This window comes from Ostrea edulis, chromosome 4 (genome assembly GCF_947568905.1).
Source record: "Ostrea edulis chromosome 4, xbOstEdul1.1, whole genome shotgun sequence".
Classification (NCBI taxonomy): Eukaryota; Metazoa; Mollusca; class Bivalvia; order Ostreida; family Ostreidae; genus Ostrea; species Ostrea edulis.
In genome coordinates this window covers 77,519,954-77,546,904 of record NC_079167.1, presented here as the reverse complement: position 1 = coordinate 77,546,904, position 26,951 = coordinate 77,519,954, and the positions used below count along the sequence as shown (strand labels likewise).

The 26,951-nt window shown below is 35.2% G+C and overlaps 1 protein-coding gene and 1 long non-coding RNA gene across 4 annotated transcripts in view; both read left to right on the top strand.

The window, feature by feature from the left end:
• Positions 1–26,951, top strand: part of LOC125669163 (receptor-type tyrosine-protein phosphatase epsilon-like) — a 343,285-nt gene that overhangs the window by 109,540 nt on the left and 206,794 nt on the right. The window lies entirely within an intron of this gene.
• On the top strand, positions 15,187–20,567 carry LOC130054354 (uncharacterized). 3 transcript variants are annotated; one of them, XR_008802656.1, is made up of 4 exons: positions 15,187–15,231; positions 15,304–15,359; positions 18,999–19,106; positions 19,655–19,829. It is a non-coding gene; the product is annotated as an uncharacterized LOC130054354 (long non-coding RNA). The 3 variants fall into 3 exon arrangements; XR_008802657.1 differs by lacking the exons at positions 15,187–15,231; positions 15,304–15,359 and adding an exon at positions 20,435–20,567 and having other exon boundaries at positions 18,748–19,106; positions 19,655–19,803; XR_008802655.1 differs by lacking the exons at positions 15,187–15,231; positions 15,304–15,359 and having other exon boundaries at positions 18,748–19,106.

The window sequence follows — 26,951 nt, the reverse complement described above, 5'->3', positions numbered from 1 at the left end:
TTGAACCACACACAATGGGGGATTAGCAGGAATATTATATATATATATATATATATATATATATATATATATATATATATAAAGTCAAAAAATAAAATCCAATACTCAAACTTTCATCTATACCGCTTTCGCCCTGCGGGCTCGTCAGTAGATTTTTAAACAATGTAAACAAGTTCCATTATGACGTCATCCTCGTGACGTTATGTGGGCAACGTCAAACATAATACAGTCATGATTGTGACGTCAGAACATTATACAATGTTAATGTTAGGCACTTTTAAAAATACAGACATATTTAAAATAGTTCAGTCTATAAATTTTAAGCGCCTCTGAATATTCCTGTACATTAAAGGAGACATTCTATGTAAAATGTACATGTTAAATAACATGAAGTAAAAATATTAACAGTTTAGTTTCGGCTTAAACAGTTTTATGAAATAGTTTTCCTTGGCTCTGCGTAATTGTTCATTTTCCTCTTTTACTTTGTAAAATGGAAAAATATAAAAACTGCCTCCCCCGCACGAATCAAAATGTCCGCTACACGGTGTGTTTCTTATTGTAGGATCTCTGATCTGTTGTTTATGTACACGAACACGGTCAGCCAATTTGGTTCCTGTTTGACCTATATAGTTTTCTCCACATGTAGGGCACGTCATACAATAAAGTAGATTTTTAGATTTACACGTCATAGTTGAATTTACATTGAAGATCATTCCGTTCTTGAAAGTTATGGAGTGGCCGGTTTGTATAAATTGGCAAGTACCGCATCGTGGATCCTCGCATTTGAAGACTGCTGGTTTTTCGGGGTTTGATGTAAATTTGGCTTTAGCGAGAATTTTTTTTCAAATTTGGTGGTTGACGTCTGCTGTGGAGTATATCCGTGGGCTGGATGAGGTCATTTAATGTTTCTGATTGTTGAAAAATAGGGAATAACTGCTTGGATGTTTTGAATATGTTGTGATTTCTCGGGTTGTGTGTAAGAACGAAAGGAATTTTGTTGTTGGTTTCTTCATGTTGTTTAATAGTTCGCAATTCTGTGATGGAAGTTTCTTTAGCCTTTTGTATAGCTGTTTCAATTAATTTTGGTGCATAAAAATATTTTAAGTTCAGATAATCTTGTATTTCTGCGATCCTCATCTATTACTATTGTGCAAATTCTCCGGGCCATGTTAAAAGGGATGTTTCGTTTGGTGTGAGATGGATGACATGAGTTAAACATCAAATATTGGTGGGAATCTGTATTCTTGTAGTAGAGATCTATTATGATTTTCACCCCCTCCTTTACAATCAGGATGTCTAAAAAAGGTAATTCATTTTCGTTAATTTCCATTGTAAATCGTATGTTATCGTGTAGGTGATTTAGCAACCCAACATGGATTCAGTTCAACAAAATGCAAGTACAACACACAATTTTCAGACTGGACGCATAGGACCTTTTCCCCAACAAAACCAAGCATATCACAATGAAATTAGGCAAAATAAGCACAGCAAAAATAACAACACTCGGAGAAATTACGGAAGACAAACACACATCAACAACACTGACGGTCAACAATGGAGAACACCTCGGAACAACAATCAACTGGACCAAACAAACAACAATTTGATTCACCAAGATATAAACCAAAACCAAGAAGGAAGTGGTTCTTTTTTGTGGAAAGGCCAGTTTCACAAGCGCCGCATGAAGACATTCCGCTTCAAACACCTCTAGAAAAAGCGTCAAAGATCGACCCCAAAATTATTAATTTATCTCAAAGAGATTTCTCTACACATGAAATAGAGCTACTAAAAAGGGGTCTTAAATTTACTCCTACACCTAAAAGGAACGACGTAGATGTTATCAAAGACACTGAGGAATTTTGTCGAAAGCTCAGACTCAGAGAATATTTTCAAAATTCAGACAACAGTGATGAATCCCTAGTCAGAAACAAAAGTAATTTTAGGCCAAATCCAAACAGAAACAAACACCTAGATGATTATATAAATTGTTTAAAAACTTCAGCATACAACAATCATATTGATTTCCATGTGCGAGAAAACATTTCAAAAAATGAGAGAACAGCTTTAAAAAATCTTACTAGTGATGATACCATTATTCTAAAGGAGGCTGACAAAGGCGGAGCAATTGTTATTATGGATAAAGACCACCACAAGGAAATGGTCCTAGAACAATTAGATGATATAAACTTCTATCGAGAACTACCTTCGAATGAAGATAATAAAACTATGTCTAGGATAAGGAAATATATATCAAAATTCTCTGACAATTTAACGGAAAAAGAAGCAGCATTCTTACTCAATTTTGAGGTAAAAACAAGTAATTTTTATGGACTACCAAAAATCCACAAGTCTAAGCAAATTCAAAACGGAATACAGAAATCATGTGAACCATACATCAAAATACCGCGCCCAACAGACCTTAAACTACGCCCAATCGTAGCTGACCCTTCTTGTCCACCACAAAGACTTAGTAATTTCCTAGATATCATACTAAAACCCATCTGCAAATTAGTTCCGAGTTATATTCGGGACGACATGGATTTCTTAAACCACATTCCTAACATCGTTGAAAAAAATACAAAATTGGTGAGTTTTGATGTCACAAGTTTGCATACAAATATCCCACACAACTTGGGTATAGAAGCCATTTCCTTCTGGATTGATAAACATCAGGTGTATTACAATCAAGATTTTCAAAGGAATTTATCTTGGAAGGAATCAAAATAGTTTTGGAAAATAATCATTTCTTTTTTGATAACAAATTCTTTCTTCAAACAAAAGGAACAGCCATGGGGACAAAAGTCGCGCCCACTTACGCAACTTTAGTTTTGGGTTTTCTTGAGGAGAAACTTTTTACAGAATGCAAATCAGTTTTTGGAGAAGAATTTGGCCTGTATATTGAGAATAACTGGAAACGCTATTTGGATGATTGCTTTATTTTTTGGACCAAATCTTTACAAGATCTACAACACTTCCACAACATGCTAAATCACCTACACGATAACAAACGATTTACAATGGAAATTAACGAAAATGAATTACCTTTTTTAGACATCCTGATTGTAAAGAAGGGGGTGCAAATCATAACAGATCTCTACTACAAGAATACAGATTCCCACCAATATTTGATGTTTAACTCATGTCATCCATCTCACACCAAACGAAACATCCCTTTTAACATGGCCCGGAGAATTTGCACAATAGTAATAGATGAGGATCGCAGAAATACAAGATTATCTGAACTTAAAATATTTTTATGCACCAAAATTAATTGAAACAGCTATACAAAAGGCTAAAGAAACTTCCATCACAGAATTGCGAACTATTAAACAACATGAAGAAACCAACAACAAAATTCCTTTCGTTCTTACACACAACCCGAGAAATCACAACATATTCAAAACATCCAAGCAGTTATTCCCTATTCTTCAACAATCAGAAACATTAAATGACCTCATCCAGCCCACGGATATACTCCACAGCAGACGTCAACCACCAAATTTGAAAAAAATTCTCACTAAAGCCAAATTTACATCAAACCCCGAAAAACCAGCAGTCTTCAAATGCGAGGATCCACGATGCGGTACTTGCCAATTTATACAAACCGGCCACTCCATAACTTTCAAGAACGGAATGATCTTCAATGTAAATTCAACTATGACGTGTAAATCTAAAAATCTACTTTATTGTATGACGTGCCCTACATGTGGAGAAAACTATATAGGTCAAACAGGAACCAAATTGGCTGACCGTGTTCGTGTACATAAACAACAGATCAGAGTTCCTACAATAAGAAACACACCGTGTAGCGGACATTTTGATTCGTGCGGGGGAGGCAGTTTTTATATTTTTCCATTTTACAAAGTAAAAGAGGAAAATGAACAATTACGCAGAGCCAAGGAAAACTATTTCATAAAACTGTTTAAGCCGAAACTAAACTGTTAATATTTTTACTTCATGTTATTTAACATGTACATTTTACATAGAATGTCTCCTTTAATGTACAGGAATATTCAGAGGCGCTTAAAACTTATAGACTGAACTATTTTAAATATGTCTGTATTTTTAAAAGTGCCTAACATTAACATTGTATAATGTTCTGACGTCACAATCATGACTGTATTATGTTTGACGTTGCCCACATAACGTCATGAGGATGACGTCATAATGGAACTTGTTTACATTGTTTAAAAATCTACTGACGAGCCCGCAGGGCAAAAGCGCTATAGATGAAAGTTTGAGTATTGGATTTTATTTTTTTACTTTATTCTACCCCGATACCAAGAAAAAAGAATTTATTGAATATATATATATATATATATATATATATATATATATATATATATATATTATATTGTCTGACTGTTGTTATGAGTTTCTTATGAAATTAATCACTGTTCGTTATGTTCACCTTGCTACTACCTAAGAACGGAATATGACAAAATTATAATATGTGATCTTATCTCAGCAGCGCCCATTGTCAGTCATGTGAATTTTCCAGAAAGAAATGTTGGAAAACATTAACTCATAACGGCCATTAAATGTCTCAACAATTACAAATATGACAGCTCTTGATCACCTTATTTTCTTCAGTTTAGAATAACACTTCCTTGTTTTAAGAATTCTAACATGCAGACACTTGTCGTGTTGATATTATTGAGACTAACTTTGTCCTCTGGATACCGTAAGTAAACATTTTTCGTATCATCTATGTCTATCTTACTAGTAACTCTCTCATTTGTGTCTATGTCTGTCTTACTAGTAACTCTCTCATTTGTATCTATGTTTGTCTTACTAGTAACTCATTTTTGAAGCAAGCTAGTGCAGATTAGTCACAATATACACTGTGTTAACAATCATATCGAAACAAGGCGGGTTTCTACGAATGGTATCTCTTACTTAGCTTTCTTTATGAATATTAACGAAACTGATTTAAGTTTAGTTTCCATCTTGAAAATATCTTCCTGGTCTTTGAGTAACAAACTACATATCAATTTGTTTTCATTTCAAAATAGAAATTGATACTAAAATCAGGAATAATCCACTTAATTTTTACACTTCTGCTTCATACTTAGATATTTTATTGAACGTAGACATTAACGGCAAACTGAGAACTCAACGGGATGATTTCACCTTCTCCATCGTCAACTTCCCGTATTTATGTAGCAATATTCCATTATCACCTGCATATGGTACAAATGATTCGATATACAAAAGCTTGTTCTGCGTATAGTCAGTTTTTAAATCGAGGTAAGCTACTGACAAACAAGTTAATGGTACAGGGGTTTCAACAGCCTCGATTGAAGTCAGCATTTCGCAAATCCTATGGTCGTTATAACGATCTAGTTTGTCAATCCAACTTATCATATTGCTTGTAGGAGTTATGAGATTGATCACTGTTCGTTATCTTCACCTTTCACATGTATACGCGGCTGAGTTAAGGCTTTCCCCATCAGTACCAGTGCTGTAAAAAATGTACATTACCGCACTGGCACAGTACATGACAACACAATGAAAAATACGTCATGACGAAGGTAATGACGTATATATCTACAGTCCTTGTGCGCGGTTGGAAATGTCAAAATTTTGTTACGTTATTTACCACCGTTGTCAATCGATGAACCGCAATCGTGTAAAAGTTTCTGTCAAATACATTATATTAATTCTCTTTGATATTGAAATAGTTTCAATTTCTTCTTAATATAACATACATACTAAAGTAATATCCATATATTGTGATCTTGATATCGCCCCTAATATGCACCCTAATCTGCACGTACAGTAACTTTCCCAATGGACTTATTTGCATAAACAGGGTTTCCGTACATTAAAATTTCATCATTGGCACGACACCCGAGGTTTTTGAGTGAACGATATTTGATTTATGTGACATGTGAACTTCAATGCAAAAGCAAAGTTAGGGGAGCAAGTTGTATCTTCAACGGAAAACATGTTTTTCAGGCTAGATTCAACTTCGTATTTGCAAAAATCGCTGCATCTCGTATATTCAATGCAAAAATTAGACATGTTACCAGTCACTATAAACTTGCTCTCATCACTTTTCAAAAGAAATTAATATGCTTTGAAGTTATATTAACTTCAACTTGCATTGATGTCTGGATATCGTGCCAATGGAACGATTTATACATACACGGTACGATTTTATCTGGATATTTGATCACGTGATATGCAGCTGATGTAGAGACTGTAGGTCTGGTGGAAAATGTATGGGAGGTCAATATGCACTTAATTATATATACATATTGTTTTTGTATAAAAGGGTTGTGTGTACAGAATATGTCAAAAATTGATCTGTTTATTAATGCTTTTTCCCCTGACATATTTATATGGTCCTACTTAACACAACTGCGAATTACAGTTTTAATTAATCTAATATTTTCCCAGCAAAAAACAATACCAATATTTTGAAGAATGAGTTCATATTTAATCTAATGACAAATGCCAGTCATGTTCACACAAATCGTACAGAACAGAGAAACTGCCTCCTCCGGTAATGCAAAACGAGAAGTTACAAACGACTCACGGATTACTGTAAATTCCTAAATATACGAGAGGAATTTATTATTGCGTAAATCAGCGAGAAACATCACTCGCGAAATAAAATGACTCGCTTTTAATTTTATAGACCCAAAATACATGCAACAACTCTTGATCAACAGAGCACTCGCGAATCTATGTCGAATTGACGTCCATGAGTCATTTCGCGATAATAAGTACTCGCGTAAATTAAGGAATCTACAGTGTATCATGACGAGACATGAATGACACTGCCTACAGGGGAATTCATCAGCGAGATTGTTCATTACTTTTTGATCAAGTATGCCTACTCTACTGAGTAAGGAGAGCTGGAATCCATCCGTTATAGCGAGCGGGGTACGAAATAACGGTAATACTTAACAGGCCCCTCACACAGGCTCCCCATACAAACTGTGGCAAGCTGATATTCATCCTAAAATATCCATCGCAAGCCATAAGCTCTTATTCTAAGCAGTGCTAGTCCGCTATATCCACTGGTCCACAAGCCATAACTTACAGCACTTAACAAATCCATGTAGTCATAAATGCCCGGCGCTATTACAAATTACGTCAAAGTAATGAAGGATGAAGATAACGAACAGTGATCAATCTCGTGACTCTTTTACGGAATACAAAATAGGGAGTTGGGCAAACACGGGCCCCTGGATATATCAGAGGTGGGATCAAGTGCCTGGAAGAGTAAGCATCCGGTCATTCTGAAAAGAGGATAGCAGAAACAGTATCTTGATTCAGAAAGCATTACTTTAAAACCAGAGTAAAACTAAGATATTTCTTTTAAAGTAGTAAAAGAGAGGGCAAAAAATAGGATGGAGTCATTTAAAATGTTCTCCTCAAGAAACACTGAGCCAAACAAAGTGAACTTTACATGAAAATGTCCTGACATAGTGTAGATTCACTCTCAACCTCTTTTAGGCCTCAATGTTTTATATTTTCTACATTTGAATAATTCAACAACAGCAGGGACATGATTGGTCATATTAATTATGATGCCCAGACGTAGTTTCGTTCCACAGTTTTACTTAGTAATAGTATGAAGAAATATCTTGAAAACCCTCCACTCCTCACAACAGGGTCATGGGTAGTCATCAATGTATAACGATCCTATTATACCTCAGTATGATAATTCTATGCACGCGTAATATGATTGGTCTAGACAGTCACGTGGCAGGTTTGATAAAACTTCTTATCTCTTTCTCAAACATCATATTTCCCCCATCATATTTCACCCCTTCGGCAGCCCCATGCATAAATTTTAAATCAAGGCAGACTACAGTTTATTGTGACGTTACAATAAGTCCAAACATGCAGTGCCCAGACCTGAACGGACGCCAGCGTTCTAAGAAGGTAAGCGAGACCCGCCCTGCTCATCCTGTCTCCTGCAGTGCTACCTGGTATGTACATTATCATGTTGGACATAAGCCCTTAACATGCATCAGACTGTAACATCCCCTCACTGAAGTGAGGTGGATGTGGCCCCAACCGTCCCCGGTGGTGGCCCCACTATTAGTTGACTTGTTTTAACTTTTACAGCTTATAGTACTGTAAATTATTCCCTGCTTTAGAAACAGGTGGGGGAAACAACCAGGTTTTGGAGCAGAAACAGTCATCACATACCATTACCGACTCCCCAGTTCGGCCACAGACATTGGAACAATGTCCTCCACAAAAACATGTAGCATGAACAAAAAAACTGAGTGAAACTCAAAATACAATAAGAGTTACATGGATAAGAATAAGTCGATTGACCAAACCACAGTACTTGAACCTAGAGTTGCATAAAGTTACAGTAATGCACACAATTTACAAACAGCACCAAATATGAAATGTCAAATCACTTGTGTGGCGGGTAAGAAACGCCTTGACGTTTGAAAAAATATTCCAAGGCTGCTTGAATATTGTTGAAAAATAATTGATTTCCCAGATCCGACAGGTGAGTGCCATCTGTTCGGAACAGCTGAATCTCAGTAGCCTTGATGACATGGTCGTGTCCAATGTACATACCTCTTACCTGGTTAGCCATGAATTTTTTCATGCAGCTATTAATTCTTATCCTTTTTTTGTTAATTTTGGGACCAGCATCAAGTGGGGCAAAATGCCAATATCTTCGAGGTAGGATAGCTGACCAGATAACGGTTGTATTTGGCCAGAGCGCATTGAATCGTAACATGGTACATTGTGCATCTTCTTTTTAAAAAAAAATTGATGTGGCATGCTCAGTAGTTAAATCATTGGATCCTAAGTGAATGAGTAAAATTTCAGGGAGTTTATCATTGTGCTCCAATAATAAATCGTTGAGGTTGTCCTCCAACTAGTCCCATCTGAACCCTCTGAAACCTTTCCAGGTGATGTTGGCCTGCAAGTTGAGGTTGCTACCTCCTGGTCTGTCTTGTGCTGCAATGTCAGCCCAATATGGGATCGACGACCCAACAATCCAAATAGTTTTACCTTTAATACTTGTCTTGTATTACTTGAGAGTAGCAATGAGTATAACTGAAGTACCTCAGTGCCTTGCATGAATTGTGTGTGTGTGTGTGTGTGTGTGTGTGTGTGTGTGTGCGTGTGTGATTCTGCCATATTGGGGACCTGCTACATATACGCAAGTCTTAAAATGGGGGCCTCAAAAAGTTTGGGGACTTGACTTAGGTCCCCAATCTTTTTTATCGTTCAAAACAAATAAATAACATGTCTACTTTCTAGAAAAATAAAAAAAAATAACGTGTCCCACTTTCGGGGTTTCATCAAACACATGATTACACAGATACTGTGTGGATTGAAGTTGCCATCTTCGTTTACGCACCTCTGACGATACACACATGTAATATGCGCATGCGTATGTGTAAAGAGAACGGAAGTATAAATGTTTTGAGGTGGGAGTCAACAAACATGACAAAAAGAAGACACAGAAAGGCTGGGCAGGAAATTCTGGATTCTTTCAATAAGGATTCTTTCTATATCAAAGAAACGCTGGAAAAGGGTATGTTTTGTTACTTGTTTGATGAAATATGATGTGAAGAATCTTATATCTTATTTTTTAAAGTGCAAGTGTGAGGGAGGGGGGGGGGGGGGGGGTCATTGACGATTGCTGCATATTAGAAATTCAATTGAAATGAAAAGACAGACATATTGGTTAATATTTTCCCTTCAAATAGTACACAATGTATACTACGCGGGTAGGTTAGGATTCCCTTATATAGAATATCACAGTGCACTTTATGCCTTTACTTCTCCGAACTACCAATATATGACGTCATAATGGAAAATGACGTCAAGTCACTGCAAACTTGAGCTGTTATGACGGGGAGAGTGTCAAAAACTCTAGACCTTATTTCAAACTGCCTATAAGATGTCAGAACGCTATTGCAAAATCCACGTGTCTGAATTGTATTTTAATATCTTATATGTGCGAATATTTTAAAATAGTTTGTTTCATTACCCTTGATTGAAATTCAGCGTGTTTAAACTGCTTTCGAAAAATATACTTTTGAAATATACTCTGATTTATACAAGTGGTAAGAGGTAAATTTATGATGTGTTTATAAAAGAGTCTAGCGCAGGCAATTTATAAGGATTCATTTGAGTTCTTTTACGGAAATCGTAAGATGGGTTTGTTCTCTATCCGAATCTTGCTCGGGTAAATGTGTGATGGCTTTGCTTGAATACAGATTACCCTCAAATGTGTAGGTAAGTGTGTCGGTAAGTTGAACTCTTCATGAAATACGTGTATTTTGTACGCAAGTAATACTACCATTTTCCCCAAGCACATTTCGGTACACAAGGATACGGTGAGTCCATTTATCAAACAAAAAGTTAAATATAATTGTTAAATTTGCTGTGCTATTTTAAAGCGATTTATGTGAAACACTTCAAACAATTATAAATAACCGTCAGGTGATCAACGAAGTCATGTGATATCATAATAGATATGCTAATATATAGCCGAGAGAACCTTCTATATAAATTATCTGTATTTAAGCATATAAATTACAAGTGAAAACCAAAAACCGACCTCGTAATCCAATGTTTTGAACGCATTTCAAACTCCGGGAAGCTGTATTCATTTCACAATATTTTAGAATTCAACTAATAAACGATATGAATGTGCAAACATATGTGTCATAGCAATATGAGATTTTGTAAGTATTATAATAAATGAATTTGGTCCCCGTTAATTGGAGATACGGGAAAATAGTACACGTAATGTAGGTTTTTGAAGCCAAACTTGAGATCGGAGTCTATCCCCTCTTTTCTTCTTTAATTCATCTACCTATTACTATATATAGCCCTTCCTCTCACTTATTGTTACGCATGCTTAAAATAGAACATGTCATTTTGACTTGTGTCTAAAATTTGTAGACCTTATCAGGACCTTAGAAAGCAATTTCAGTGGGGTAGGGGGGGGGGGGGGGCTTTTTCCTGGGGGAAGGGGGGCACTACCAAACAAAAGGACAAAATAGGATCAGACCCCTCTTTGCTCTTTGTGGTGTTCCTAAGAATGATGCAATAATTCATCATTAGAAACCTGTTGCCATCCCTGTTATAAAATGAATATTGATTTTAAGTTATGGGATATCATATACAAAGGTCACATAAGGTCACAAAATATTATGCCAATATCCGATATTTTTTTTCATTTTTATGCCGCAAATTTTCATTAATTTTCAGCACATTTTGTTTCAGAAAACACAGTTCTAAAATAAGAAAATCCAAAAGGGATTTACTTAATAAAACATCAACGTACTTCATTGTTACTCAATTGATAACGCACTTGTTTTCTATTGCTTAAGACTAAAATAATTGTAATAAATGTTTTCAGGTTGTTTATACTAGGGATGCTAGTGCTGTAGCAATGCATTCAATGATTTAAAAAGTGATCAGATCACTGGTATAAATTATAAATAATATACCTACAACCATTTGTTTTGCTTTTTTTCTTTTATTCTACACAATTCCTAAGATTAATAAATGAATAATATCTCATTGTGGTCTCACTAGCCTAAAGCTGTGTGTTAATATTAATTGTCTGCCATTTCATAACATTGTATTCTTTGATTATTAACAAAACGCTAATATTTTAACAAACTCTCTCAAACCGGAAAAAATTCCAAGTTCTGACATATAGAATTCTTTTTCTCATAATTATTCTTGGGACCACACGCTCAGGATGATTATGATAACCTGCATGATGCATATTAGATGGTAACATACATTTATTAATGTTAGATTATACTTATTATATTAAAAATGCTCTAGATTAACTAAATATTGCTCTAGATTAACTATTTTCAAACTAATGTTAAAAGAATACTTCATAAGTCCTAAAAATTTTAATTTTCTCTGGATTTCTTTTTGTGTGGTGGTATCTAACGTAGGTCCAAGTTCCTGTGTAAACCACTGTAAACACCTGATTGAGGTTACAAGGCATATTATCGGTGTTGTTTGAATTCTTGTCATTCTGCAGTGCTGTAATCTTGTTTATACTCTCTTACATCCGTGCAATTTCTTGTCAATCGCCATAGATGTGTTAGACCATGATAAAAAAAAAAATAGATTCTCATCCCCGCCCGCCTCGATTTCCCCCCTATTCTTGTAAAATTTATGATTTTCTTCGTCTTGATTCTGGTCGGGATCGGTATGCACCTCCCCATTCAACTTTCATTTTAATACCCGCGTATTCCTCCTTGACAGCTGACAGGCTAGGTGAAGGTATGGGTAGATTGGTGAAGTTATGTAGTAAGAGATATTTACATTTAAATGGACTTTTATTCGGGCATAATAGATAAATCTGCACCCATTAATGAGGTCAGCAAAAATCTGTACAATGGAGGAAATAAAAATTATAAAATAATCATTTAAGACAAAGCAGTATAAATCTTATATCATGTGAATGAAGGCATATTTTAAAATTCACAGATTAGGCCATGTCTATGTTAGTGTCCATTTTCAGCAATAAGATGCAATTAATGCTGTGCCCATAATACGCCATATTGTATGTATAAATATATTATGAAAACAAATATAAGAATATTTTTCAATGAAAACAATTAATCAGGCATATATGAAATGCCTTGTCCTGGTACAATAAGATAAGATTTATTGAGACCAAATTTAGGCCCTTGGGGGCATGCAAGAAGATAGATGGAACATTCTATCGTTAAAATGATATTGTCCTACGGACCCAGTTTAACAAAAGAATTCGTTTCCATGTATTGACAATGTAGCAAGATAAACATGGGTGTTACTCGAACTCTTTGAATTCACTATGGACAATCCCGAGAGTTCTTAATGTCAGCATGGTGTGTAAATTCGAAGGGAGAAAAACGTTGAGAAAATGAGCTGAATTTTCGTCTTTATCTGGATTACTTTTGAGGGTAAAATTCATTATTCAGCTATCCCATATTTACACAGTGTTTTAGTTTGTGTTTTTATACTGTTACATATTCGAATCCACTTCATGTGACTTTATCAATTACATTGTTTATATTAAAACCCTTGTGATGTCACAATTGTTGATATGAAAAGGATATAAATATAATATGAGCTTTATTCACTGTAAAAAGCATGAACATATAATAACAGCAAGCGTAGCAAGGCGCAACGTGCCACTTGCAAATCGAGCTCAATATAAACAATCATGTAAGAACAGGAAATTCAAACTGAAATCTATACATTAATTGTCAAGCAAATTTTTGTGTGAAACCTTCCCAGAATTCCTTTGCTACTGTACCAGCAAAGTAATTTACATTTCATAAAATACAATATAATTGTTTAACTTAATCAAGTTCAAGTAAACACAATTTAAGTCAAATTTAACTAAATTTTGGGGTAGTGTCTTATATGTGTTTGTAATCACATTATATGATAATTGCTTGCCTTCATGAATGCAATTAAAAAAACAAAATGTACAGGAAAACAAATATGGGAATTAGGGACCCAAACTCTTTAATGAAATTGTGCAATATAAATAATAACCAGCTAAAGATTCTTACCAAAAACCTTCTCCGTTAAATGTTAATTCATAGATGTATTTGAGATTCATTGTCATTGGGATTTTGAAAATTGCTTAGGTATTAAATTTTGATATGCCAGACACTCAGTCATATAATATCTGGTTATATTTAGACTAAATGATCAAATTCTGTATTAGTGGCAAACAGCAGATAATCAGTAAATTAACAAAATACTCTTTTGACTTTTTCTCAAAAGCAAAATACCCATTGATTTGAAAATCAGGGGGTAAATACTCTTTGTGGTAAAAAATTATCTGGAGCTCTGATTTTTATATATGTATACATATGTAGTATGTGCTACGGTTAATTTGAACCATTAAAATTATGTTGTGACCATGTAATTTCTGCGAATCTTCCTCAGTAGGGAAAGCAGGATTTAATGTGATGCTGTTAAAATCGATCATTGTTTGTGAATAGTATCCTCAAAGACAAATATTTATGGTCCAAATATTATGTTTAAAGTAATTTTTTCTGACGTAGACTTTATAAAGCTGCTCAATATACATTTTTTGTTGCCATGACAATAACCAATTTAAATTTTATTCAGGATATAAAAAGTGCTATTTTTTGAGTTTTAAAATAACATTTTTCTACCAATTAGGATAATCTTATAGATAATACTCTTTTCAAAAATTCTACCAGCTTTTTACCCCATAAGTTTGCCTCGTGTAGTTTTTATACCACTAGTATTCCCTTTTGTACAAAGATCCCGAAAATGTAAAACATCACAAAAATAAGCCCATCTGGTCAAAAAACGACACGGGCGATTTTTTTTAAAAAGTCAATTTTTAAAAGATAAATTCCTCTTCCTCCTGAACATACTGATATGCAACATGACTTTGTTCGCCACATATCAAAATGTCGTAAACCTTGCCTTAAGCAGGTCAAAAACTTGAACTTTTACATCCTAATTTATGTCTATTTGATATCAACTTCACAAGTTTCATGTCCAATAAACTTCTACTGAGGTGAAATTCATAAGGTAGTCAAGCAATATTATGTATACAAGTAGGGTTTCCTCATAGAATTAAAGTTCTTTTAGTGAAAAAAATTGCATACAAGTTATATGTAGGTAGCTGGTATTTGGAATGCGACACCTTGAACATCAGCTTTTGAACCATACGTACAATACAAAAGCTAATGATCCTTAGAATTATTGAAATTTATCTATAAAAAAAAAACAACAAGAAAAGTCTTATTTTTATTGTACAGTATTAAAAAAGATTTTCAAAATTTTATATGAAATATTCATGATTACATAGGAATGTCAGACTATGTCTAAAACTGTTGATCTCGTCACAAGTTTGCTACTTTCGGTTACTCAGGGCAAAGACAGGTTTGAAAACCATATTTTTATTTGTAGTATTTGTGCAAAATAATCTGCAAGATTTTTTCCAAGTTGCATCCTGTTTTCAAATCATTTCAAATACAAATGTATTTATAATTTACATGTAGTTCATACAACATGTACAAGTGAATTGTAGCTCCAGAAATCTTGCCTTTATGATATTATTTAGCAGCATCAACATTTTCCAGTGACAAAATCATAGTCATGCAAGCTAGGCTGAATTTTATGGTGCAATTTTTTTTTCATTAAGGGTTGATGCTTCACAGGAAGATGGTTCGTTTGGACGCCTGTTAAACGATGATCATCTTCATCCAAATTGTAAGCCAAAAGTCATTGAGATAGATGAGAAGCCAGTTATTTGCTTCTACTCTCTAAAACCAATACCTCCAGATACAGAACTGTTGTATGATTATGGGCCTGGTAACATGTATCCTTGGAGAAGAAAGGTAATGAAGCCATATTTGCATGCTTGTTTTTGTGTGTGTGTGTGTGTATGTGTGATTTGAGGTGGATGAATATACACATGTAAATATTCAATCTCATCGTCGGAAACCCACGGTTGATTACACTTCGTTCCTCTCTCCATCACCCGTGGGTCCATTCATTCCTACTCGCTCGTTCTAATGAATAAATATTTTAAAATATCGTCCAATCAAAGTAATCGTTATAGTAATGGAACTCTTCTGTTTTTAAAGGTAGCACTAACTTAACTTTGCTACTACAGCAATTCTATACCGAAATTGGGGTAAAGGCGTCTTTTTGATTGGACAAATCGCTTAGGGTTTTCTATGAGCGCCCAATCAAATTGCCTCATTAATTATTCATGAGAACGAGTGAGTAGGAATGAATGGACCCACGGGTGATGGAGAGAGGAACGAAGCGTAATCAACTGTGGGTTTCCGACGATGATTCAATCTAATTTCAGCTCATTTGCAATGCTATATTTCATGTTAGCTGAATCAAAAATAAGATATCGATTGCATGACTCTTTTATCTGTAGACGTCCAAAAGAAGTGCAAAAAATACAAATCCATGGAAAGGTCTTATTTTTGTGCATTATGTTCTTGTTTTGTTGAAACTTATCACCAGAATTTTTTATTGAACTTAACACTCAGAGAAAAGCAAATTTATAATTTATCTATCTTCAATATGCTAACTTAAGACTATGGTTACAACCCGAGTACAACAGTTTTGAAGCAATTTACTGAATTTCATCTTAGGGTTCATCTTTTTCTAACTTATATGAAACTTGAATGAATACATAAGCTCAGAAGTTGTGAAATGGTCAATGTACAGTGTTTATACATAAAGCAAATTTGCTGGACCTATAACAAAAAGTGTATATATTTGTTTATGGTTACCCAAACAAACCCTAATTTAATAGCTTTCTTTAGAATATATGTTATGCTGGTATGCAATTTTCACTGTTTCACTACTGCTGCAAATCACTTCTTTTTCTTTAGAGCTTTATTTTTATGTAATGACTTGAGACTGTCTGCTTACATGTATTTTTAATGTTAAGGATTATTTTCAACAATATACAGATTTCTATAAAAAATTTGTCTTACTAATAAATACCATATGACTTTCTTGCAAAAATAAGGTGTCAAAAAAATTGGTGCTCTACAGTGTGTCAGAACTGTTGGTTAGATGGACAATCTATTGTTTACTACCTTGTGTTAAACAAAAAGTGGGTTTCACATAGTTTTTCTACTTTAGACTAAAGTAGATTGGGAATTTCCCGTACTAAGAAAGGAGAAAATGTATGTCAGGACCAGGTATCGAACTGAGACTCCTACATCACTAGTGCAGGTGCTCTACCAACTGACCTATCCAGACAAATATCCATGGTCCAAACCATTACATTCCAAAGTGATGTAATTGGTTCATTCTTGTCATCCAATGAAATACCTCATTTCTTGCTACGTTAGGCTATGACTTTAGCATATGTAAACAAACTTGCTGAAATGGCAAATTTTGCTAACTCAAATGGGAAAAATACATGCAAATTAAGTTTTTAATTACTCTGTCATGGACTAATATAGTGTTTAGAATGCTTGAATTAATCTTTATAAATTATGTAATAGAATGCAGATTGCAAATTATTCTATTTTATATCAAATGGTGGATCGGTCGAACTACACAAAAGTACCCTGAAATTAGTGTTCAGTGTAGAGAGGGTCATTAAACATGTTAAAGCAAAGTGATTTTCATTCCGTTTCGTTGTAAACCATGTTGACAACTTAACAATATAAATTACGTTTATGAGAGCAAAATGGTCAGTCCTTGGTATTTTGCTATAGGGCTGTTTTACTGTACATGTATTTATTCACCCTGTGGAAGTTTGATATGTATACTTTCTATACTTTATACTTGCAGTGTTTTAATGTAGAATTATGACCACAGCATTTCTTTTATCTTGGCAGTACTAACTGTAAAAATTAATATTATTATACCCCCCCCCCCCCCGCAACAAGTTGTGGGGGGGTATACTGGAATCGGGTTGTCCGTCTGTCTGTAGACGCAATGGTTTCCGGGCTCTAAAGCATTATCCTTTCCACCTACCGTCACCATATCTACCCATGAGATGAAGATGTTCCCTATCGATTTGGGGGTCAAAGGTCAAGCGCACTGGACATCGAAGTAGCAATATGGTTTCCGGGCTCTAAAGCGTTATCCTTTCCACCTACAGTCACCATATCATATATATGGACTACCCATGGGATGAAGATGTTCCCTATCGATTTTGGGGTCAAAAGGTCAAAGGTCAAGCGCACTGGACATCGAAGTAGCAATATGGTTTCCGGGCTCTAAAGCGTTATCCTTTCCACCTACAGTCACCATATCATACATATGGACTACCCATGGGATGAAGATGTTCCCTATCGATTTTGGGGTCAAAAGGCCAGGGTTCGAAATTAACTCATGTCCGTAAGTCCGAGACTAGTAGAAAACATGTCGGACTAGTGAACTCTCTATAGCACTAGTCCGTACGGACTAGTGAAAATCCGGAAATCAATTTTGAATTGGTAAAGATTTTAGCAAGATTTGTCTGAGTCTCTTAGATGTTTGAACTTATGGTTGATTACCTGCATGGTCAGGTGTTTGCCTGACTATGACAGTCTGATCTTCCAAACACATGGAGTGCGTTTGAGACCGCCGTTCTTCGAACGTGCACACATTGTCAAATTCCTGCCGATTCCGAACGCCGAGTACACATCACGAGAACGTGTTCTAGGTGCAAGAATTGCAAGTAGTGTGGTCTGAGAACATGCACGTTTGTATGCACATGTTCTCGTCATTCGCGACTCTAACACAGTAGTTCATAACACTATAGCTCATGACTTGGTCAATCGAGTGAATTTTATTGACTTTCTTGATAAAATTTCGAACTCCTGTGACTCTAAGGTCTGAACACCAAATCAACAGGAATGCCGATCTCGAACGCACTTAGACGTTTATCAAAGGATTAACTCGGAGGTTAATATTGTATGCTTTTGAAGATCTTGAATACGAAATAAAATATGGTGGTCTCTTTTTCTTCTGTAGGTGTCAGAAATTGAATTGTTTGCAACTATGATGTGTTTAGTTTGATTAAAATGAAGATCATTTTTTGATATACTGGACGGACTAGTGAAATGCTTTGCGGACTAGTGAACATCAATAGTGACTAGTCCGTACTGACTAGTGCTTGAAAAAGTTAATTTCGAACCCTGAAAGGTCAAAGGTCATGCGCACTGGACATCGAAGTAGCAATATGGTTCGGTTTGTTATACCATTTCTTTTTTACACTCAGAAAAGAGGTAGTTTATACCTATTACCAACACTCTTTGGGATATTGGGGTAAGCGGGGGGTATTCTTAGTGAGCATTGCTCACAGTACCTCTTGTTTTTCATTACTAATGCCATAAAATCAGGGATCCAAGGCCTATGATAATTGTGCAAACTTAAAACAAAAAGGTGGAGGCTCATACCTCACATTACAAAGGTTTTGACCTATGAATATGTGTGCCTATCATAAAATGGCACTTTCTATTCTGGTTTAAATATTTGTGTTTTTAAAATTAAGTTGCAATTTTTTCCAGAGGAAGTAAAGGATATTGATGCCAGTTCTTGTGTGGATGATGAGGATCAGAGTGAGGAGGAAATAGATGACAGTCAAGACAACCAGAATTTCCAAACTGTGACTCCAGGTACTGTATACACACTGCATGAAACAATTTTGAGCATCAAGTGCCCAAAGTTTCTTTACTTGGTATTGTAAGCATAAGCCCAACATGGACTACATACATGGAAATGTGTAGTTCTCAAGACTTGGAATGGAGTTTGTGAATGGCAATCAGGATGATTATACTCAAGAATAGAGCAAGGTTTAGTTCAGGACACAAATTATTTGCATTGAGTGAACTTTGCCAGTATGAAAGACATTGTACTTCACACAAAAGTCTTCTGAATGGAGATGGGGGAGCTGAGATTAAATTCCTAGTAGAACAAAGTATATAACTTTGTGCATAGTTAACCACTCAAGTACACAGACCATTCAATTAATGAACGTATTTATTACCAGTACAGATAAATATGTAAACAATCACTCTCCTAAATTGCATTCATATGATAAAAATCACTTCACACTTCTCAAAATATTTAGCCATTCATGATGTACCACTTTCTGAGCAATTTGCAATATCTATACACATACCATACTACCAACCAAAATTATAGTCTGAAAACTTGATTTTAGGGAAGAGGGAGGCAGTATCTGATAGCGGATGCTCCAGAGAAATGGATGAGTCTTCATCCAAGCGACAGAAGTTACAGAAAAAGCCATGGACTTCATCTGAAATGAACTCCATTCACAAACATTTTTCACACTTTATTACCATGTTGAAGGTACCTGGGGAAAATGATGTAACAAATGTTTTGAAAAAAGATAAAAACCTTTCAAAAAGAACTTGGAGACATGTAAGAGACCAAGTCTACAATCTAATTAAAAAACAGAGAAAATGTTGATTTTGATACTACTTTGATTGTTTACTAGAATTGATGGTATCTGTATGAAAAAAGATATTTTTGTTTACAGTTCTTACAATTTACATAAATTGTACATAAAAGAATTTGTTGAATCATTATCAAAATAGATTTTGACAAATATCAGCTTTTTAGCTCATATGAGCCAAATAAAAGTTTTTCATAGGAATATGTAGGGAAAAAAATCTTCTGATTAAAAACAAGAATGGTCATAATTACTCAGGTGAGCATTGTGGCCCATGGGCATATTGTTTAATCAAAATGCAGAGAATATGTTAATTTGCATATTACATGTACATGTAATATTGATCAGTTGGTTATGTGATATAATTTTATATCTGAAATGAAATGATGAGAATTGTATGAATGATGATGAGTTTAAAGTCAGATTCTTTAACACATGTATTTTCAAGAAAAAAAATTTCTGGAGGTATTTTGGAAATTTACTTTTTATAGTATTGTAATAAATGTTTGTTCTCATGCTATGTTGAAGGTCGAGTATCTACGAACACAACTGACTTGAATGAACATCAGAAGTATTAGATAATGTATTTACAACTGAAATTGTAATAGAATTTTATCAATTGAATTTGTGAAATTAATTTGATAATAAATTTTGATTTTTTACCCAAATTTAAACATTTTGTTGCTTAGTAGATCAGACAACATATAAATCATAAGATTTAAACATGATACCCATAGGCTTTTTTACTTAAACTATTTGTATTGACTGAATGGTTCAGTACTTTTTTGTCAGTCAATAACTTAATACCTCAGTATGTGAGCAGGTCCGGGAGAATGGTGTCTGGTGTGAATAAGGGACATGCAGTCAATTTGTAGCTCATGGATCTAAAAGAGGAATAAATATGATATACGCTCTGTATTTGAGTCATAGTTAGCACTGTCCCAGGGTGAAGTTTTTGCAGCAGATCTATCACTATGTAAATACATACTTTGCATAGAAGGAACTCGCATGATTGAACAGTGCTTCACAAGCCTTGCATGACGTGTGTAGCAAACATTGAAGGTGTTGTAGGAAGTTTTACTATGATTTGATTTTACATGAAAAAATTCCAAAGTATCACATACTTTTCTTAAAGTAAAAAAGGTGCAATTAAGTTTGATTAAGTCTCCAATTTTAATTAATAACCATATCCTTGTATGAGATCCTCATTTTACTGTACTTTTATCAAGTGCATGTACTGTAATATGTCCTAAATTGAATATAAGTTTATTATTTTGAAGTACCCAAATTTTTCAGTGTAAATAAGGTCCGCGGTTTCTGTTTAAACCATATTATTTAATGTAAGTCCCCAAACTTGTACCCTGTGTATAAGGTCCTCAGTTTCTATATAAACCCTTCTCTTGTTTAAGTCCCCAAACTTTTACCATGTGTATAAGGTCCTCAGTTTCTAAATATACCCTTATCTTGTGTAAGTCCTCAATTTCTATTTATACCCTTATCTTGTGTAAGTCCTCAAAATTTTACCGTGTGTATAAGGTCCTAAGTTTCTCTACTCTTGTGTAGGTCCCCAAACTTCTACTTTGTGTATGTAGTCCTCAGTTTCTGTAGGCACCTTTACCATGTTTAAGTCCCCAAACTTTTACCATGTGTATAAGGTCCTCAGTTTCTATACCCTTATTTTGTGTAAGTCCCCAAACTTTTATTTGTGTATAAAGTCCTCAGTTTCTGTAGGTACCCTTACCATATGTAAGTCCCCAAACTTTCACCGTGCGTATAAGCCCCCCCCCCCCCCCCCCCCCCCCCCCCCCCCCCCCCCCCCCCCCCGTTTCTATCCCCTTCTCTTGTGTAAGTCCCCAAACTTTTACCTTGTGTATAAAGTCCTCAGTTTCTGTAGGTACCCTTATCATGTGTAAGTCCCCAAACTTTTACCTTGTGTATAAAGTCCTCAGTTTCTGTAGGTACCCTTACCATGTGTAAGTCCCCAAACTTTTACCTTGTATTAAAGGTCCTCAGTTTTTTTTATATACCCTTGTCTTGTGTAAGTCTTCAAACTTTCATTGGTTATATATCGTCTTCAGTTTCTATATCTTTATCTTGTGTAATTCCCCTTAAACTTTAACCGCGTGTACAAGGTCCAAGTTTCTGAACCTCTTATTTTGTGTAAGTGTACAATGTGTATAAGGTCCTCAGGTTAATGTACGTTTTTCTTATTCAAGTACACAACATTAATTACGATACCGGGTGCTACAAACATGGCCGTAGAAACCCAAGGGGCCGTGCCCCCATAATCTTGCCGATATATACTATACTAGAGAAAAACTTAGCTCCTTGATGCTTGTGCCCTCACAACAATAGTGTCAGATTACCTTTTTTTTCTTTTCTTTTTTCTCGTCAAGAAATTTTTGCTTGGTAGTTTCTGAAAATATTTGGTTGTCCCCCCCCCCCCCCCCCCAAAAAAAAAACCCACCTGCTTCCTACGGGGCTGTCGAATATGTTTTGATAATATATAAAGGTTTTGTTTAATATTCACATGAAATATTTGACTGGAATGCTTATTTATTTTTCAACGATCATGTGAATGCCCTATGATATTGATGCACCAGATGCGCATTTCGACAAATAATGTCTCTTCAGTGATGCTCAACCGAAATGTTTGAAATCCGAAATAACAATGGAGTTTTAGAGCTATTATAGGGAAAAACAGTGTTCCAAAAAGGGGGAGTGAAATTCGTCTAAGGATAAGAGCTATGCGTGAGGGAGATAATCCTTAATTTTGAAAAGAATTTCTAAATTTTATAACAGCAATTCTATATACATCCGTATTTTCAAGCTAGTAACGAAGTACTTAGCTACTGGGCTGTAGAGACCCTCGGGGACTAACAGTCCGCCAGCAGAGGCCTCGACCCAGGAGTCATAATGTAAATACACTATTAAGCTACCTGCTTTGTAATACTATTTTAACATTTTTGACCCTTCAAAAATTATGGTACTCATAATGGCTGAGTGAAATCAAGGGAATTTTTTAGCTCACCTCAACGAAGTGGGGGAAAAGATTTTTAAACAGTTTATTTCCAAGTAACTCTCTGCCCTAGATGCATGGATGATACCTCTCGGGTTTAACTGTACCAGTCAAGTGTCAAAATATTTTCTAAATGTATGAGCAGATTAAAATTCCGGGATTGTGTCTTATTCCCAATATATAATTGTATAGGCCCTACCTGAATCAAACTCAGTTGCATGGATGATGTTTCATGGGATAAAAATACCAGACCATGCTTCTGATTCTGTACGATACCCATAATTTTGTGATAGTGAAATTGTTAAATTTTTGAAGCAGGTCTTATGCCGGAAAAATAGAGCCATACTTAACTATTTTGCATGGATAAGTCTGATTGGAAAAAAACCCCGTAACAATATCACAATCTTATAATTATTTAAAGGGAATACGTCAGAAAACAGTGTGTGTATGAATTATTACTATTATAGTATCGCACAATTTGGTACATAATAGAAATTTGGTTTTACTTTTATGTAACCCTTTTTTTAAATGACGACATTTCTAGGAATGCAGAGAGTATTCATTTAAAATAAAAATCAGGGTTCATTATTCTTAAAACATTCAGTTTTAACTGTCAACTGCCATTTTTTGTGTCAAAATAAAATCATCGCTGATTCTCAGGAGCTTCCCCAGGAACTTTGACATATAACAGTGCCACTTCTCCCGCCCCCCTCCCACCGTTCCAACGCAAATTCCTGCTGGATCCACATTTATAGTCAAATTTTCTGTATACAATCTGACCATTGGCTTGTTAATTTTTCATCATAGTACAGTTTGAACATATATTTGTAGCATAAATTTACGATTTCGTTTTGTGGACATAAAAAAGCTTTGCCCTGAATGAAATCAATCTACAATACACATAGAGAAGAAAAAGAACTATTTCTCCATGCACAGACCATGTACCTGTGTACGATGAAGTACAACTAAAAGTGTAGCTGCACTGTATCCATAGTTATGAATAAGCAAAATGACCAACTTTTTTTTTTTTTTTTTTTTTTTTGTTTGGCTGCTTCTTTTTTTTTTTTTTTTACTCTCAATCTGTTTTCGAATCTCAACGTCAAAACCAAATGGAAGCTTCTCGGAGTTTTAAACAGATTCGGCTTTGGCTACCATATACGCATCCAAGTCATGATCAGGATTCTCGCCATTTTTGTTTTTGATGTTAAATTCATCGGACCCCTAGTAAAATCTTTTGTCATACCTATAAAAATTATTTCTCAAATAAATCTGAACTAAAATAGTCTTAACATTTCTGATGAAATCGTAATTGTTGAACAGCTCATTGAGCTATTGTACCTCAGTCGATGAGATATTGGAGATCTATGACTTTTTTTCCGACACACTGTAGGCGGGATAAGTTATTATCTAATCAACGACCGCAAACATGGAAACCATCACAAGATATGGTAAAATAAAAAAGTAAAAAGGTATGACAACACATTGTTTGACTATGTTCTCGGACAAAACGTGTTTTGTCCTTCGAACCAAACTGTTTGCCTTAACAACCCCAAGCAAACAGTTTGGTTCATGGGTCCGACAAACCACATGTTGCCCTAGAACCCAGTCAATAAAATTAATGACATGTATGATTCATAGGTCCATGCTACCCCAAAATTGTAATTCATGAATAGGTCCCCATTTCTCTCTGTGTATGAACGACTTAGGTTAGGTCCTCAATTCTGTTTGCTTATGAGGAATTGGGTCCCCTAATTTTACACAGAAGTCCTCAGATTGGCACTTCCGGGGCCCCATTTTCTAAATTCATGGAAATATCAGTCCAGCTCAAAGACTCACTCTGTTTACTTAATTCAGGATAACTACAGAGTAAAATGAGTTGAACAATGCCAAATATGTCATGAAATCTCTCAGTCCCCATTTTAAGATGTTATGACAGAGTCCCCAGATCGGAGTCGATACACGTATGTGTGTGTGTGTGTGTGTGTGTGTGTGTGTGTGTGTGTGGTGTCTGACTGATGATGAGGCCGTGTTTGTGTGGAGAATATTTTTTTTTAATAATGGCTTAAACTAATAAGGTCAAATGTATGCTAAGAAAGCGTTATACTTCCACCCACCCTGTTCCTGGATATAAGTATGTGAATATCCCCGATTTGCTCATTCAGTTGTCATTCCAATACGGAAACTGTGTGACCTGAAATGGCCAGATTGTTGAAGGAATGAAAGAGCCTTTTGAAGGACTGCCTGGAACTGAAAACGTGGCATAGGAGTGCCATCCGCATGAACGAGCAATGTATTAGTATGGGGGGGGGGGGGGGGGGGCTAAGCTGTAAATATGACTTAATTGGTAGTGTTGGACAGAAATTGGTGTCCGGAAGTTTGGTAATTTGACAAACTAGGGGTTTGTCGGATTGGTTATTCTTGGACCTATGTAAAATTACTGACACTTGACCTAGCTGGTTTTGAGAAACTTGTGAAATCAGCAATAACAAAACTTCACTGACTCCGAGCAAACCGTAAAATGCCAATGAAAAGGCTGCTGAAAAAAAAGACATGATTCAAAAGGCGAGCGACATACTGATGTTAAAGCATGAATGATTTTAACAAATAATTGGGATGATATAGGAAGTCTGATATCTTGGTTGATGCCTACAGATCGCTTGACACCTTCCAGGGCTTTTGTGATAATGAATGCTTTCGTAGTATCTTGGAAACCCTGGATTGTATGTTGATAAGCAATTGCACTGAAGTGCAAACAAATGGTCCTATATGTAAGCTAATTTTCTTCGGTTGGAAAAAGTGTAATGAATGGGTTCGATCACAGGGAGTACCGAGTGTGACGTAGTGCATACAAATTAACTTGTACCATCTAGCCACTAAAGTCACGTAGACCCGACCTACAGGGTGTATCAAATATAATACGGACTATTTGATATAAACTCAAATAATCTCGATTATTTGAAATAAACGTTCATTAGAAATTGTTCAATATTCTTTTGTTATACATTGAATACCTTCAGGTAGTTAAAATTCAAGTTTGTTCATTTCATGAGTCCCAGAGCTAGAATGAGGTCACATCAGGAGATCAAAGTTTTAAATGTGAATATTTACAAAATCCATTAAAACATTTTTTTTCAACAGTAGAAAGGTCACCCTAAATCATATCAAATTTGCAAACATTCTCAAGTTATGTGGATTCAAGTTTTTTCCATGCCCCCACAACTACATATATACTTGGCGGGCATATTGTTTTGTCTGCCCATGTGTCCGTAACTTTAACCTTGCTCATAACTTTTGAATGATGATACCAATGTTTTCAACTGAGCTTTTCTGATCACCTGTTGTCTGTCGTCTATCTGTAAACGTTTTTTTTTAATTTTCGCCTACTGCACCAATTTCAATGACACTTGGCATAAATCATTCTTGAGTTCAGGGGTTTCAAGTTTATGCAAATATGGGACCATGCTGTTTTCAGATTAGAGGTAATCTGGAAAGTGTGTCAGAAGTCAAACTTGACCGATGTATATACAATGCTAGATAAAAACTGCATGTCACCAAATTTAATTGTAAAATTTGGCCTAATATCTACTTGCACGACGGCTATTCACTGCATTTTTGACCATATACTGCGCTCCCATTAATCAATATTGGACCATAACAACTACATTAAAACACATTATTTCCCGTTTTTACAATCGAACTGCGGAAAAATACGAACATTACAACTTTAAGATTGTAAGGTCGTCCATGACTGAATAATCTGTCCAACTTGCTGGAAACTTTAAAGATGGATTCTTCTCATATCAGTTGGAGACGTAGAGATACTATATTTTGTCTGCAACAACTATAGAATGGATGCATTCTTTTGAGACACGGAAATGTGGGTGTCAAGGTTATTTTTTGTTAACGTGTAATTTCAAGGTCACACTATTTTCGTACGAAAGGATCTTGAATTTTCATGTGTGCAAATATAAACTATAAATACTTGTATTTTCTCTTAATCTGCAGCATAATTACTACGTATAAACA